Source organism: Chrysochloris asiatica, unplaced genomic scaffold (genome assembly GCF_000296735.1).
Source record: "Chrysochloris asiatica unplaced genomic scaffold, ChrAsi1.0 scaffold00083, whole genome shotgun sequence".
NCBI lineage: Eukaryota > Metazoa > Chordata > Mammalia > Afrosoricida > Chrysochloridae > Chrysochloris > Chrysochloris asiatica.
This window is the reverse complement of record NW_006408601.1, coordinates 2028504-2042456: the sequence shown is the minus strand read 5'-3', so window position 1 is coordinate 2042456 and position 13953 is coordinate 2028504.

Below are 13953 nucleotides of genomic sequence, written 5' to 3'. Positions count from 1 at the left end.
GTATTCCCATTGAGTGTTAGTCTTGGAAGGGGGTTTGCTTTGAGGGGACCCGACCACTTGCCTTAATGTCCCCTGGTGTGCTGTTAACTCTTACATGACCTTGTTGGATGGGGAGAGGAAGTAATATTGCTTGAGATTTATAATGAGCCAGGGAACCAGTTTAGGAGCCTTTACATGTTTCATCCTATTTAATCTTCACCACAGAGTTTTGGTGTGGTGCTGTGGGTTAATGCGCTATACTGCAAGATCAGTTTGAACTGCGAGGTCAGCGGTTCAAGCTCACCAGCTGTTCCTCGGAAACCCTATACAGAGTTGCTATGAGTCAGAACTGACTTAACGGCACTTAACAACAACAACAATCTTCACCAAAGAATTACGCTATTCCATTTTCTAGATGAAGAAACTGAGGGTCAGACAAATTATGCCATTTGCCTAAGGTCACAAAAATGGCAAGTGGTAGAACAAGGATTCAAATCAGTGTGTGGTTCTTTAAACACACACACACAAAGACAAAAGCAAAACAATAGTTGCTATTCAGTGGATTCCACGTCATTCCATGTGTGTCAGAGTAGAACTGTGCTCTCTAGGGTTTTCAAGGCTCGATTTTCAGAAGTAGATCACCAGACGTTTTCTCCTAGGCACCGCTAGGTGGACTCAAACTTCTAACCTTGGGGTTAGTAGCCGAATGTGCGAACTGTTTGTACCAACTAGGGACTCCTATGACTCCTTTGTTGTTGTTGTTATTACTGTCACTGAAGCAGTTCTGATTCATAGCTGCCCTAGCTAGGGTTTCCAAGGACCAGCTTGTGAATTTGAACCTCTGACCTTAAGGTTGAAACTGACCTTGTGATCCAATGCTTTATCCCAAAGCACTGCACCAGTACTCCTATAATGCTTTGTTGTTGTTAAGTACCGTCGAGTCGGTTCCCACCCATAGCGACCCTGTACAGGGTTTCCGAGGCTGTAAATCTTTACAGGAGCAGAACGCCTCATCTTTCTCCCGCAGAACAGCTGGTAGTTTTGAACTGTTGGCCTTAAGGTTCACAGCCCGATTCGTAACCACTATGCTACCAGAGCTCCTTTTGTTGTTGTTGTTAAGTGCCATCGAGTCGGTTCCGACCCATAGCGACCCTGTACAGGGTTTCCAAGGCTATAAATCTTTACGGGAGTAGAAAGCCTCATCTTTCTCCTGCGGAGCAGCTGGTAGTTTCGATCTGCTGACCTTAAGGTTCGCAGCTCGATTCGTAACCACTACGCTACCAGAGCTCCTTTAACCCCTGTTAATTCTACTAATTAGCATACTGACCGAGTGGGTGGGTTGAGGGAGCTGTATTCCTCATCTTGTTTTTGTTTATTTTTTTACAAGATAAAAAAATTCTTCTAAATCTGCTCAGTTTAGGAAATCTCATTGATTCTAGCACTTAGGTCTCAGTCTAGGAGTGATGTTTGGCAATGTGAGGACACAGTGTTTCAAATTGCAGACAGGGTGTGGTTACGTGCTTGACGCAACTACATGCCAGTTTAGACAATACAGAGATCCCTACAGAAAGCTTAAGGTCAGGCCACTGCCTGTTCCTAACAATTCTTTGAGTTCAGAGACTAATCCCTCGACTTAACTCCTCCACACTCCACATCCTGATTTAGCTATTCTATGCACTATCTTCCTCTTTTTCTCTGACCATCCACCTTATCAAACATGATAGCCTTCTCCAGCTATCCCTCCTGACAATATGTCCGAAGTATGAGAGATGAAGTTTGGCCATCTTGGCCTCCAAGAAGCACACTGGCTGCACTTCTTCCAACACAGATCTGTTGGTTCCTTTGGCTGTCCATGGCACTTTTTAAAGCCCCAGTGAGATGGATTGGCCAAGTGACAGCATCAATGGGCTCAAGCGTGGCAACGATAGTGAGGTTGGCCCAGGATTGGACAGCGTTTCATATTGCTGTGCTTTTAAGGTTGCTACGAGTCGGTACCAACTGGATGGCACCTAACAACAACATGCACTGTAGGCTAAGCATTGGGCTGTTAGCCAAAAGGTCATCAATTCAAACCCACCAACTCCTCTTGGAAACCCTATACAGGGTTGCTGTGAATTGGAACAGATTTAACAGCACACAACAAAAATAAGAATAGCAACATTTTAATCTTCAGATCCTCTGCGCTGTGCCTTTCCCCCTGTACACGTAACTACTGGAGCTTTCTAAACCAAGGTGTCAGCATATAACCATCTTCTACTTAAAAACCATTCACATCTATGGGAGAAAGCCAACATCCTTCAGGTGATCAGACAAGGCCTTGCCCTCGGCCTCCTTGGCCTAGAACAGTATCTCTAGCTGCTTTCTTCTGGGCTTCAGATTTCAATCACTGCAGAATGTGTACCAATCCCCATTAAACCTCTCTTTTCCAGGCCTCCTTGCCTTTGCAAGGTATTGGGCTGCTAACCACCAGGTGGGCAGTTCAAACCCACCAGCTGCTCTGCAGGAGAAAGACGAGGCTCTCTACTATTATAAAGATTAACAATCTCGGATACGCTACATAGGGTCGATGAGTTGGAATCGACTTGATGGCAGGGAGTTTTGTTTGGGTTTTATGCTTTTGCACATGACCTTCCTTCGGCCAGGAACAGCTTTCCCTTCTTCTCTGAATGACAACCTCCATCAAAAGCCAGCTCAAATGTCAGCTCCACCAGGAACACATGCATTCTCCACAATCTACTGTGGGATTGCTGACCACGCCCCTATCATGTTCAGTTAAGGTCTGTCTTCCTCAGGAAGCCAGCAGTCTTCAACAGCGGCAGGACTCGCCTGTGCATCTTATTCAGGGTTTAACTGTGTTGCAAGTAATTTGCACTATTAATAGTAAAAGCATCAAAGTTTTCAAATGAGCTGCTTTTGTTATAACTTGGAGTAGATTCAAGGTTATTCTTATAACAACGTCATTTTCACTCCCTAGAATGTTTTCCTGAGTAGAAGAGAAAGGGGTGGGGTTGCAGCTAGCTTGCTGATAATTGTTCTGCGTGTTAAAGAAAAAGAATTAAGAAGGGATCAACATATCTTGAGATTCACTAGTGAGGTGTGGGTAATCCATGATGCAGGCAGAGGTACAGGTCTGTATGGAGAATTTTTTTTATTTGCATGTGTAGTTTGGGCAGTGGCGCTTTATATATTCATGTGTCAAAAAAGAACATTCGGTAATTGTTGAGAGCAACAATTATTCACACTCCATTGGAGGTTAACTCCACTAAAGATGGAACAATGTAGAAAATCCTTGAGGGGGAAAATGCAGAATCTCAAATGGTGTGCGCATTATGATTACAGGTACATTAAAATCTGGACACAAATTTGGAACTAAGAGAAGCTATGAAAGCAAAGCATCCTTGATTTGTAAGATGGTGTTTTGAATGTGATTTCTTAACAAAATGAATGGTTTGGGTAATATCTCTATCTTATAGACCCAGGGTCTTCAAATCCAGGCTGGCCAGTGTGGGGGGCAGCAGTCCTAAGGTGGTTTGAAGTTCATCTATCTAGCTTGATGTTTTGATAGCTTTAGGGGATAACAACCACCCCTAGTTTTAGTCACTAGAGCTGGTGTTCAATCTCATCAATGAGCCAGTTGATCCATCATCTTTTATGCTTCAATCAGTCCATACCCCAAGTATAAATCCTCTCAGCCATCACTTCTCTACTGTCCCATTCTTTCCACCATGCTGTTGACCTCCTTGCCTTTAATCCAGCCCCTGACTCCCAAACTTTCATGACTGAGCATACTGGACTTCTGTTCCACAACTACTAAACCACCTAGGTCTGCTTTTTCTGAGTGCTCCCTCTTATCCCGTACTCTTAGTGAACACTGGTTTATCCTGGAGACACCACACCACCTGCAGCCTCCTCTGGTGGTAGCTGCTCATCACCTGTGGTCTTAAGATTAGAAGGTATCTCCTTGTTCTCAAATGCTCCTTCCCCAATATGGCTTCTGTTCTCACTGAAATGCATGTTATTCAGCACCACTACATTCATCCCTTTTAAGTTGTCATCATCTTCCAGCACAATCTCCCACCCACTGAAGATACGAGCATTTCTCTTATTATTTTCCTTTACCCTCCAACTTTCTTTTCAGTTTGGTTGGCTTCATTTTCTTTTGGTGTCATGCTGTAGGATAAGCCTGGGACTGTGAACCTCAAGATCAGTGGTTCAAACCCACTAGCTGCTCCTTGGAAACCCTATATAGTGTTTCTATGAGTCAATGACACTTAACAACAACCACGTTTATCTGCACTGATGGCCCATCCAGCCCCACAGTATCATCCATTTTTCTCTTTTCCTTCCCAGTTAATCTTCTCCAAAGACTTGTCTCTAGCGCTGTCTCCAAATTCTTACTCCCCATGTTCCCCTCAGCCACAGTCAGAATTTGTTGTTGTTGTTAAGTACCCTCAAGTTGGTTCTGACCCATAGTGACTGCATATGGTTTCCAAGGAGCTGCTGGTGAGCTTGAACTAGTGTCCTTGTGGTTCAAACCGACTTTGCAGTCCAGTGTATTAGCCCACAGCACTACACCAGCATGATGCTGGCATTATATTCCACCCAAACTGCTTCTGCTTGTTGTTGTTGTTGTTGGGTGCCATCAAGTCGGTACCAACCCATAGCAACCTTATGCACAGCAGAAACACTGCCCGGTCCTGGGCCAACCTCACTATTGTTGGCATGCTTGAGTCAATTGATGATGCTGCCACTTGGCCAATCCATCTCGTTGGGGGGCTTCATCTTTTTCTCTGACCCTCCACCTCACCAAACACAATATCCTTCTCCAGTGATTGGTCCCTCCTGATATGTCCAAAGTATGAGAGACAAAGTTTGGCCATCTTGGCCTCTAAGGAGCACTCTGGCTGCACTTCTTCCAAAATGGATCTATTGGTTCTTTTGGCAGCCCATGGCACTTTCAATATTCTCCAACACCATAACTCAAAGGCATCAATTCTTCTACGGTCTTCTACCAATAACCTTTTGCCATTAAAGCAAAAGTCATTTTTCCATCCTCACCTTACTTGGCAGCCCATCATCCACTCCTTATGGAAACATTTTTCTCTTCACTTGAACGACAAAATCTTCTAGGTTCTTCAAAAGCTTTCTGGTGTTATTTGCAGCCTATTTTTTCCATTCGCACCATTAAATGCTAGTGCCACCCTCCTCTTCTTGCTCTCTAATCTCTTCCTAAGCAATGTTTGCACTGATTGTTGTATGCAAACCATAAGGAGAAAGAACTAAGCCAGGAGAATATTCCAAGCAAAGGAAACAGCCTGTTCAAAATCATCGACATCTTTATTAAGCAAAATATCAAAATGTGAAGGTACGGTTTTTCCACATATCCTCCATCCAGGTCTACACATTTCTGAAGGTGTTGTTTCCATCTCTCTAGCTCTTCACTACAGCATCCTGGTGTGGCACTGTAGGATAAGTACTGGATTGCTAACCACAAGGTTGGCAGGTCAAACCCACCGACTACTCCTCAGAAACCCTGTATAGGGTTGCTATGAATCAGAACTGACTTGTAACAGACTCAATGACACTTAAAAAGAACAGCAACAACCCTTCCCTGAAGAATTCTGTGTTCTTTGTTATATTATTGTTGTTAAATGCCATAGAATCAGTACTGACTCATAGTGACGCCACGAACAACATAATGAAACACTGCCCGGTCCTGCACCAACCTCCCAATCTTTGCTACACCTGAACCATTGCTACTGCCACTATGTCAATCCATCTCGTTGGGGGGGGGGTCTTCCTTTTTTTTCTCTGACCCTCCATTTTACCAATCATATCCTTCTCCAGGGACTGGTGCCTCCTGATAACATGTCCAAACTATGAGAGACTAAGCCTGGTCATCCTAGCTTCCAAGGAGCACTCTGGCTGTACTTCTTTCAACACAGATTGTTTTGTTCTTTTGGTAGTCCCTGATACTTTCAATATTCTCCTTCAACACCATAGCTTAAAAGCATCAATTCTTCTACAGTCTTCCTTATTCACCGTCCAACTTTCACATGCATCTGAGGTGATTGAAAATGCCAAGGATTGGGTCAGGCGCACCTTAATCCTCAAATTAACATCTTTGCTCTTTAACACTTTAAAGGTCTTGTGCAGCAGATTTGCCTAATGCAATACGTCATTTGATTTCTTGACTGCTGCTTCCATGAGTGTTGGTGGCTGATCTGAGCAAAATGAAGTATTTGACAGCTTCAGTATTTTCTCAATTTATATGGATGTTGTTTATTGGTCCAGCGGTGAGGATTTTTGTTTTCTTTACATTAAGGTGCAACCCATAAGGAAGGCTGTGTGTGGTCTTTGATCTTTATTAGTATTTTCAGTCCTCTTCACTTTCAGCAAGCAAGGTTGTATCATCTGCATATCACAGGTTGTTAATGAGTCTTCCTCCAATTCTGATGCCATACAATCCAGCTTCTCGGATTATTTTTTTTAGCATACAGATTGAATAAGCACAGTGATAGAATGCAACCCTGGTGCACAACTTTCTTAATTTTGAACTATTCTATGTTCCCTTGTCCTGTGCAAACAACTGCCTCTTGGTCTATGTACAGGTTCCTCATGAGTACAATTAAGTATTCCAGAATCCTCATTCTCTGTAATGTGGTCCATAGCTTGTCATGATCCACACAATCGAAAGCCTTTGGTTGTCAGTAAAGCACAGGTAAACATCTTTCTGGTATTTTCTGCTTTCAGCCACAATCCATCTGATGTAAACAATGTTATTCCTTGTTCCACATTCTCTTCTGAATCTGGCTTGAACCTCTGGAAGTTCTCTGTCAATGTACGGTTGCAGCTGTTTTACCAAAATTTTACTAGCATGCGTTATTAGTGATATTGTCCAATGATTTCTACATTCTGCTGGTCACTTCTCTTTGGAATGGGCACAAATATGGATCTCTTCCAGTCAGTTGGTCAGGTAGTCGTCTTCTAAATTTCTTGGCATACACTACATTCTCTTAAATATACACCACATTGTAACAGCAATTTGACATAATCAAAGGACTCCAATCATGTTCCTTTAAGTGTTGAGTTTGGGGAACATAAAGGAATCTGAAGGGGCAGACCAGGGCTGTAGGGTGGATGGAGTACTGTTTCCCAATGAAATTGTCCTAGGGCAGTCCTTGTTACCTTTGAAGAATGTACAGGTCATTGTTGTGATGAAAAAAAAAAAAAATTCCGTCTCACAACTTTCTTAGCCTTTTTTATTTTTAAAGCCAATGCATTTTTCAATTTTTGTTAAAAGAGTTTATTAAAGCCTCTGTGATTCTACTGTGTCATTTGAGAAAATCTGTCATAGGCTAGTCCCATTGGAGTTTCAAAAACCAGTTGCTATAACCATCTGAGCTGGCCTCTCTGCCTTCAATTGAACTGACCTAGCAGATGCCCTCAGAAGCCACTGTTTTGATTAGACCCTTTTGTTTTTTTTATTTTTTAAGAAGACATCTTAATGAGACTGTTGTTGTTAAGTGCACTCGAGTCAGTTCTGACTCACAGCACGCTGTACAGAGTTTCTGAGGAGCAGCGAATAAATTTGAACTGCCAACCTTGCAGTTCAATCTGACCTTGTGGTCCAGTTCATTATCCTACAGCGCCACATTAAGACAAGTGTGTTACTGAGAAAACTTGTGTGCAGGCATCCACTGATCACAGAGACATACCAACCTGTGTGTACATGCAATACTTTTTGACTTAGCTTCATCTACCTGAGACCCAGTCTAAAACCACAGCCCCCATCACTCTTTCTTAAAAAGAGTTTTATTGTTTTTTTGATCGAAGACACCACCTCTTCATTTATTTGTTTATCATGTATCGCCCTTACTACATGGAAAGCTCTTTCAGGGCAGAGAATTCATTTGTCAGTGATGTATTTTCAGCATCTGAAACAGTGCATGGCACATGACAATCATTTAATAAGTAGTTTTTGCATAAATGGTAAATACTTAATCAATATTTACTGAAAATATAAATATATTTTGTGTAATTAACAGTAACAACAATCCTCCCCAGCAACCGGATGGTATTTAATTAGTCAGTCTAGCTTTTATGTAGTCATGTACCTGTATTTGCCAAAAAGAAATTCTTTACATAATAAGGTTATACCAATAGCTATTAAATGTAGCAAAATAGTGAACTTGTTGTTGGTGGTGGTGTTAAGTACTGAGTCAATTCTAACTCATAGAGACCCCATATAGGGTATCCAAGGAGCTGCTGGTAGGTTTGAATTGCCAACCTTGTGGTTAGCAGTCCAGTGCTTATCCTATAGAGCCACACCAGAACTCCAAGTTCATTTATAAAATTGAACATTGACTGTTAGCCATCAGAGCAATTTTTTTTCCTGGTGTGGCGCTGTAGGTTAATGCTCTGGATTGCAAAGTCTGTTTGAACTACAAGGTTGGCGGTTCAAGCAAACCAGCTGTTCCTCAGAAACCCTAAACAGGGCTGCTATGGGCCGGAGCCGACACACCAGCTCTCAACAACAACAAACCTTTCAAATAATTGCCTCCAGAAAGGAAAATCAAATAGTGATAAGCATTCAACGCATAATTGTAGTTCCATCTTTCTAGGAACTCTTGAGGTGTACATTGCCTCCTCTAGGCTAAGGCAGGCTGTGCCAGTGGGTGTGCCCTCCAAAGAGGTCTTGCTAATAGTCACTGCCTCTAGTGGTATGGAGGAGTCCTGGTGTGGCACTGTGGGTTAATGCGCCGGACTGCAAAGCCATTTGAACTGCAAGGTTGGTGGTTCAAGCTCACCAGCTGCTCTGTGGAAACCCTATACTAGGGTCGCTCAGGGTCGGAATCCACTTGACAGCACTTCACAACAACAAGTGGACATGGAAATAGAACAGCCTGTCTCACTGTCTCCCCCATGAGGAAGGTGTATTTCCAAAGAACAAACTGACTGGACTTAAGAAGGTGTAGAACAAAGACTTGAAAGTCAGATGTCTAGGAATTGGGATCTGAAGGGAAAGAACCTGTGTCCCTGACTTTATGTTTTGTACTACATACAGTAAATTCCATTGTTGTTGAGTTCATTCCAACTCATGATGTCACCCTCTGTTATAGAGTAGAACTGTTCCCAAAGGTTTCCTTTCTTGGTTGTAATTTTCACTGAAGCAGATCTCCAGGACTTTCTTTCATGGTGCTGCTGGGTAGATCTGAACCATCAACCTTTAGGTTAGTTGACGATCACCTAGGGCAGGCAAGAAGGTGGCTCAGGATGAGCTCAGTATCTGCAGATTTTCTGTGGCATCCTTCCATGATAGCCTAAGAAATCTAGGTCACTTGCGCCACCTGCTGTCTTAGTTGGGAATGATTTGCTCACATCGATGATTCTTTTGTTGTTAATTGCTGTGCAGTTGATTCTGGCTCACATCAAACCAGGATTCCAACACTCTTGACTTCTCTTTCCTCTTTACAGCACACCTTCTAAGCTGTGAATAGGCATGAAGGCACAGCTTGAGAGGGTGGCTTTGAGAAAACTGGGCTCAGAGCCGCTTGTTTCAAGTAATTGCATTGAGGGGCCCTGGGAGTCCTGGTGTGGTGCTGTGGGGTTAATGTGCTGGACTGCAAAGTAGGTTTGAACTGCAAGGTCGGAGGTTCAAGCTCATCAGCTGCTTCTTGGAAACCCTATGGTCGGAACCTACTTAACAACAACGAGGGGCCATAAGTATGTCCCAGAATAACAAAGATTCCTGAGATGTGATTCTTCCGAAGACTTAATGGTCTGTCAGGAGCCAGGCACAAAAGGAAACAATGGATTCATCAACAACATGACAGAAGCAATTCAAACACAGTGCTGGTGGGAAACTGAGAGCATCAGAGAGAGGCGATACTAAACGATGCTTTAAGGGAACAGCAGGAGTGCAGAGTGAAGGGGGGAATTGTATGATATTGTTAGTGTTAGGGAATTGTCTGTTATTGTTATTGTTTTGTGTATTATATGAGGTCAACACAAAGTAGGGAACCCAAAACATCTATGCCCTGTTCTGGGGAGAGTTGTAAGTTTGTGTATGTGTACATACGCATATGACTTACTTTCATTTCATTTGACATTATATTTTACAAATTTGTCTATGCTGGTAAAAAGACCCACCTCATTCTTTTGAACCTCTGTACAATTACAACTTTCTGATATGTTGATTTCTATATTCAATTTCCTTTAGTGGACATTTTAGGTAGTTCTCTGTTTTCCACCCTGTACAGTTTATATGCATATCTTTATAAACATGTGTGGGTAACTCTGTAAAACAGATTTCTAGAAGTTAAGTTACTGAGGCAAAGGGTAACTACATTTAAATGTTGACTGATGTTACCTAACGACCCTCCAACCAGCTTCAACACTCATTATAGGTTGGCTCCTGGTTTGGTGCTGCAGGATAAAGCCCTGGACCACAAAGTCGGTTTGAATCCCAAGGTCAGTGGTTCAAATTCACCAGCTGCTCCTTGGAAACTCTATACAGGGTCGAAATGACTGGGAACAGACTCAACAGCACTTAACAACAACAAAATAAATCCCTAGGGGGCACAAATGGTTAAGCACTTTCTATTAGCCCAAAGATTGACAGTTTAATCAATTCAGAGGCCCATTGGCAGGAAGGCTTGGCAATCTGTTTGGGAATGATCATTAAGACTGAAAACCAAACCTTGTTACTGCAGAGTCCATTCCAACTCGTGGTGACCGTATAGGACAGCGCAGAACTGTCCGGTAGCATTCCCCACGGCTGTAATCTTTACAGAAGCAGACTGTCACATCTTTTTTCTGCAGAGACATGGGTGTCTGAACTGACGAACTTTCGGGTACAGAAAGATCATAATCATTGCAAATCCCATGGAGCACAACATTTACTCTGAAAGTCATCGGATTGACATGTGTTAGAATTGACCAGAAAGCAACCATTTCTTTCATCTTCTTTTTAAGAAATGCAGGTAATTTATGTGGTAGTAAGTCCTTCAAAATTGTTCCCTTTCTACCTCGATCTATGTATATAACTTTTTTCTCTCTCTAAAAAAAAAAAAAAAAAAAGATCCTGACAGTAATCCTATATGTATGAAGTGTTTTGGTTTTTTTTTACATAATCTTTTTAACAACCTTTAAGATTGTTGGTGTAATTCTCACTTGACAGATGACAAATCAAACAAAAAAACTAAGGTGCAGAGGAGTTGGGTCTTGTACGCAGTTCCCCAGATAATCCCAACCAGAACTAGAACTCAGACTGCCAGAACCTTAAAGCTCTTCCACTACATTGTTGCTAGGCAACGCCTCTCCCTTTTGATTCTTGTGCCAATGCTACTTGTTGCTATGGTACTGCTGGGACAAGGAGCAGGAAGTTGTAATTAAGCAGTGAGCTAGCATCTTTGCTCCCACTAGAAAAGGGTCTTTATGCTCTTATGTGTGGGTAGACAGGAGACAAGGCCTCTAGGGCTGCACTTGTGGTGCACAGAGGGGCAGCTGGGGGAGCCAGCTAGTTTGTTATGGGAATTTCATGTAAGACCCATGCTTTGTCTTTACCAGTTGAAGCCACATATACTCAGGAATGCATGGGCAGGGATGCTGTACGATGTCCCGACCATCTGGTTCGTCAGAACTCAGCCACCTTCTGTGTATGCCTTCATGACCCACTCTACAAGAAATAGGCATGTCACTGTCCACAACACCATTCTGGAATTAGCTAGACCTAGGTTCAAATCCTTACTCAGCCACTTACCAGTGAGTTACCTTGTTTTCTGATTCTTGTTTTGATGGTAACATTGACCTCAAAAGTGTCTATGTATGAACTGAATGAGGTCAAGAGTGTTAGTCACTTAGTCAGGAGTTCCCAGGTGGTACAAGCAGGTGGTTTGGTTACTACTAACCTAAAGGTTAAAGGTTTGAGGCATCTTGGAAGAAAGATCTGTTGCGTTACCTTTAAAAATTAGCCATTGAAAACCTCTGGAGCACAGTTCTACTCGGATATACACGGAGGTCACCTTGAGTGGGAATGGACTCAAGGACAACTGGTTAATTGTGGTGACTCAGACAAATGCCCAATATTAGCTCCCATTTATTAGGTGCTCAACATACGTAGCCAGTGTTAGCAGTCTAGTTACTGTTATCCACCTACCCATTCTTTTTTTGGATGCTTTGTAGTAATCAAAGGGGTTCCAAACCCCTCTAGTATTCCATCCTTCATCACTGAGTTGATCGATTATAAAAGCTTGTCACGATTTTGTTGTTAGAAAGATTTTCAAAAGATTTGAGGTAGTGAAGTTCTGTACCTCAGGACAATGTTATCTGTTCCAGGAATGAGTCATCTGTAGTAGGAGGAAAAGTGAAACTGTTTTTCAAAGACAACACAATGGAAATTGCACAATTCAAATTACTGCAATTGCCTTTTCAGCTGAATTGAAGGAAATGTTTTTAAAAATTCATTCATTTAACTTTTGAACACCTATTATCTGTCAGGCCCCATGCAAGGGGTAAAAAGATGACTAGAACGTGACCTTTGCCCCCAGGGTATACAGAGATCAATAGGGGTAAGACAGGCATTTATAGCAATTACAGCAATGCCATTAATGAGGTCTGTGGGCGGCATTGTGGGGACATAGAGCAGGAAGTCCTTATCTGGGGTGGCTGGGGGGGTGCGAACAGGGAAGAGTATCAGGAAACATTTCAGAGGGCTGGTATCAGCAGTTGAAAGCGTTAAAAGATGAGAAAAATCAGCAGGCAGACAAGGGAAGAACAGCACATAGGACAAGAGAACAATGGGAACCAGGAGAGAGCATGTTGTGTTCAGATCTGGGTACAAGCTGTGTGCAGGGAAGGGTAGGGAAAGAGACTAAAGGGTCTGCAGATGCCTCTCAAATCATCAGAACTGGTTTGCACGGCAAGAGTGACAGCTCTTAGGAGCAAGGCCCAGCACACCTTTTTTCAGTGCTCACAGCATTAGTTCAGAACCTCTTCTTTTCCTCTCTCTGATGCCCATTTTGCTCCCAATCCCCTGCTTTCATAGTACATGATTCATCATCCTACCTCTTCTGTCACACCTGATATCAACTCCCATGCTGAATCTTTGCATCCCTTGCAAAGATGGTCCATTACCTTTGGACTCCGGGAGTAACTACTCCAATTGGTCTGCTCTTTTAGTACAAACTTCTATAAACACAGAGTCTAATTCTGATTTGCCCAGTTGGAATATGAATCTCATCCGGAACCTCAGGGAGTTGTCTCTAGTATCAACAGTACTTTGCAAATGTATGTCCTGGGAACATGGCTCAGCCCCTAGATGGTGATGTCGTTTTTAAGAGAGGTAGAGAAAATGCTCTTTCTGTCCTGTCATTTGACCAGGGAGGTAAAGACATATGTCACCCCACATGTGTGGTTTTCATGGGATCCCAGGACATCATGGTTGGGAAAGTGGAGAGTGAGTGAAGGCCAGGGAGGTCTTTGGTGAAATGGAATGACACAGTGGCTGGAACAATGAACTCAAACATAGCAACCATCATAAACATGGTGCAAGATCTAAGTTTCTTTCTGTTATAAATAAGATCTCTATGAAGTTGAGCATGGAGTCCTGGTGTGGCACTATAAAGCACTGGACCACAAGGTTGGTTTGAGCCACAAGGTCGGCAAACCCAAGAGCTGTTCCTTGGAAACCCTATACAGGGTCGCTATGAGTCAGAACCAACTCAACGACTCTTAATAACATGTGTCTGAGCAGACTCAATACCAACTACCAACAACAACAACAACATCCTCAGTTTATTTGTTGTTGTTGTTAAGTGCCAGGAAGTCAGTTCCGATTCGTAGCAACACTGCACGGGGTTTCTGAGGCTGTAAATCTTTACAGGAGCAGAATGCCTCATCTTTCTCCCATGGAACCGCTGGTAGTTTCAAACTGCTGACCTTGAGGTTGGCAGCCCGACTCGTACGTAACCA